We start from the raw sequence: 4,113 nt of genomic DNA, 5'->3' as shown, positions 1-4,113 counted from the left end.
CCTACCCCAATGTCTGTGAAAATGTCAGTTCAAGATGGTACAGGGGACCATCGCAGGGGACTCCCCACTAGACTGCCTCCTCAGCAACTGGAATGGCTGGAAGGGTTGGGAAACAAGGGCTCATTTGTATGTCTCCTGACTGGAAGTTGGGGTAAAGACTGGATCTGTCTTGGTGTGATCTGTGAGCACTAGGACTATTTCTGGTATCGTTGGTTGGGTGAGAGCAGCCAGGTCATCTGAGTTGTATGTATTGACAAAGATGCTCAGGTGTTGAATTTCGTAGGTCTTCCTAGTGAATCCTGATTTCTTAGGTCACAGAATAATAAATTGGATACATATAAATAAAAGAGATGCAATGTCTGCACATTTCTCTAGACACTGCTAGTAAGGGGCGTATGGTATGCATGCTATCCTAGGAAAACACAGAGGGGGCCCTTCTCCTAACTGTCTGTCTGGCCACTTGAAATAGCTTCTATTGCATGAAGACACTAAAACAACCTGAAAACAAACCAGGCCCAGCTGTAACAAATCTCCATCCTGGACACATCCCGATTCAAGTGATCCATAAGGATGCAGATTCCAAACCTGCTTCCCAGAAGCCCCCACCTCCCGCTGAGAAGGTGGAAGTAAAGCTTCCTTCTGTTCCAGTGGCTTGTGCTCTTCCTAGCCCTGGCCGTTCTGCTGTCCCCTCTTCCCCCAAGAATGTGGTTGCAGAAGAGAGCTAAAGGAAGATAGCTGACACCCACGGCTAACATGGGGTGCCCATGCGGCGAGGGCCCCAAACAACAAGCAAATTCTGAAACAAGCAAATTTCCTGCCCCTGCAGAAGCTACAGCCTCAAAACCAGCAGAAGCTGAGGCCCTCCCGAAACATCCAGGTGTGCTGAAAGTAGAAGCCGTCCCGGAGAAGGTGCAAGGGCTAGAGCAGGCGGTAGACAACTTTGAAGGCAAGAAGACTGACAAAAAGACCTGACGATCAAAGAGTATCTGACCAAAGAGCTGCTGGCCCTGGATTCTGTGGACCGGAAAGATGAGCTGATGTGCGTCAAGCCAAGGAGAGATGGTGTCAGGAAGGTTCAGACCATCTTGGAAAAACTCGAACAGAAAGCAACTGATGTCCCAGGTCAAGTTCAGGTTTATGAATTCTAGCCCAGCAACCTTGAAACCGATCAGCCACTGCAGGCAATCATAGAGATGGCAGCAGACAAGAGGGAGAAAAGTGCTGGGAATGGAGAAGGTGCCCAGATGGAAACCCCACAGCCAGAAGCCAAAGAAGCAGCAACTTCAAACTCCAGCAGCACGACAGACACAGCTGGTGAGGCAGCAGCACCATAGTCTCTGCCCAGTGCCAATCAGACTCAGAGGCTTAGAACTGATGTGTGCTTTAGGGAGTCAGTTGCATGCATTTCAGGGACGTTAAGTTGGTTGGTTTCTATTATTTGTAGCTTGGTACATAGTAACTTGGGTGGAGCCAAAACACTAATAAAAGGGCTAAAAGGAAAATGATGCTTTTCTTCCATATTATTCTGTACAAATAAAGAATTTTCTTGTTTCAGAAATTAAACCCCATTGCTTGTTTTGGAGCCCTGTCTGCATGGGCACCCCATGTTAGCTGTGGGTGTGAGCTATCTTCCTTTAGCTCTGGACTGGAGGAGTTTTTGGATGGGGTACATGGGGAGTTGATTTCCCACCACATGAAAATGAAACTTACTTTTCAGAAATGTTGCCATTTAATGAGATGATTTCCTTCCTCTCAGAATTAGAATACCTAACTTTAGATAGAGTACAATGTGTAAGGAGCCATAGGAATATCTGTATGTTGGATGATTTTAATGCTACATTTAGAAAAAGGAAAATGAAGTAATACTATAACTTAAAAAACATGCTCAAAACATTCCCTTTTCATCTACTATTTCACTTAACAAACTTGTAACGAAAGGTTTGTGTAAATTATGCATTGAATGCCCATCTTTAGAAGTAAAAAGAAGGCCTTAAAAAGACCAGGTCTGTTTCATTCACCGCTGTGTTCCTAGGATTCCAAATATCTGAGTCCAAGCATATAATGGGTGCTCAATAAATATTTGTGGAACACAAGAATTTATCAACCACAGGTTACAGGAATATACATAGAGCTTGATTCCACAGATAACCCCAAATAATTTCAAGTTGATGCATTTCCCCAAGCAGTTTATTTGATAGGTAGATCCTTTGTAATATCAAAATCTTGCCCTCAGCTCATTAGCCTTATTTGTGCTAAGTCAGCATATTAGGTTGAAAGAACTCAGTTCAGGGAAGACAGAAGTGATTAGCATTATCTTCATTTCTAAACAAAGCAAAGGGTCATACACAGGCTTCCAAAGCATCCTTGATTTCTATTAGCAAATGTGTTTTTATGGAGGCTAACATCTCCTGGGCCTACGCTAATATTTAAGCTATTTTATTACAAGTACCTATCTCTGTAAAGGACAATTCAGAATGTCCTTTCTTAGGATTTTCACCACAGTTTAAAGTTACTGGTGATGAAAAGTCTGGAACTCTGGAAGCACGTGGTTCTGCATATGGGGTGAAGCAGGGAGGAGGATGTCTTGTGAAAAAGGCATGAAACGTGCCCTTAGTGAGGGAATATGGGTGTAATACTATGTAAGTTAGACATTGTTTCAAAGTTGATACAGTGTATGGATTTAAAAAAAAAAGATATAAAGAGGTCACCGGAAAAAAAAAAAAAAGAGTATCCATGTGGAAATGTGTGTTTTTTTTTTTAAAGAAAGTACTAAACACAGAGGAATGGTTTTGGGGGGGAACGAAAGGCCAACACCTGGCTCAGTCCTCTTAGAGGGACCCACCCGTGCTACTGTTATGAAAAGGAGAGAAGATCACAGAGGAAAGTGTCAGTGGCACACTATTCAGTCAGAAAACACAGCAGGACAAGTGGACCCCTAGGGCACCTTGGGGACTCCAGCCAGGTCACTGACTCCCTTCAGTGTGGGGAGGCCATGCAAGGTGAGATTGCTGTGTTGCTGTTGGGTGACCTTGGTAGTTCCCTCATGGCCCCTTTCCACTGAGTGTTTCTCATTAACTCTAAAGACTACTGTGTTCTAGGCTGTCTACACCGGGGTGCACAGACCCAGCTGTGCAGGGAGGACCCCAAACAGCAAAATACTCAGGACTCAGCTTTCTGGAGTGAGATGTATTTATATGGATCGGGAAGAAGCAGGAGATGACTAAGCACCCTCTTGCCCCACCACCCACAACCATGGAAGAAAAGGCAGAGAAGGGCAGTGAGGAGACAAGTGCCCAGGAGTCACAGTCCGAGCTCAATGGTTGTCCAGCTGGTCGGGGGGGTGGGAGTGGGGGAGTCCAGGCCATGCTTCAGCTGGCTCCACTGTGGCCGGGAGGTCTCTGCAGGCTGCAGGCTGCTCGTCCGGCTCCCTATCCCGCTGGGAGTCCTGGCCTGGCCGACCTCCCACACCGTGTTTCAGGATCCCGGGAGCTCAGGGCCTTCTTGTCCTCCAAGGATCATTTGAAGTGGACTCTCAGGTCTTATGAAATGTGCCCTACATTCTCCTTAACCTGGTCACCCTGCTGTGCAACGGATGTCACGGTTTCTTCATCCTGTCTGAAACGTTCTCTGCGACAAACACCCCCCACACACATACCCCAATCCCTCCCTGTACCTCCCACCCCCGTGTCACAAACGTTCTATGAGGTCAGCTTTTCAGTGGCAACACATCAGTGACAGCATGCTGCATCTGCCTGTGGGGATGAGGGTGTTAGCTTCCCACACACACTTGAACTTCACCTTGTTCCCCATACATGTACACACAGTAAAAGTTACAATTTCAATCTCTTTATTGAAAATCCAATAAGAATTGAAGGGGGGAAGTGGGACTTGGACGCCCCACACTCGCCCTCTGGTCTCGGCCTCAAGTCCGCTGGCTGGTCCCAGGCACCACCTTGTTCCTGCGGTGTTTCTTTTGGGCTGGTGGGAGGCAGAACATTTTGCGAAAAAAGTTCAGAATTCTCCTAGCGCAGCCCCGCCGGCCCTGGCCCGCTTCAGTGGGTTCGTCCTCCACTACCTGCCCAGCTGGAAGGGAATAGTTCTCTCGGGGACTTC

General features: G+C 46.8%; 1 pseudogene; it reads left to right on the top strand.

Moving 5' to 3' along the window:
- The first annotated feature begins 479 nt into the window (after nt 1–479).
- On the top strand, nt 480–1,464 carry LOC128598315 (BAG family molecular chaperone regulator 3-like; annotated as a pseudogene).
- Nucleotides 1,465–4,113: the final 2,649 nt, after the last annotated feature.

This window comes from Nycticebus coucang, chromosome 11 (assembly GCF_027406575.1).
Source record: "Nycticebus coucang isolate mNycCou1 chromosome 11, mNycCou1.pri, whole genome shotgun sequence".
Classification (NCBI taxonomy): Eukaryota; Metazoa; Chordata; class Mammalia; order Primates; family Lorisidae; genus Nycticebus; species Nycticebus coucang.
The sequence above is the reverse complement of the archived record's forward strand: the minus strand, read 5'-3'. Positions and strand labels throughout refer to the sequence as shown.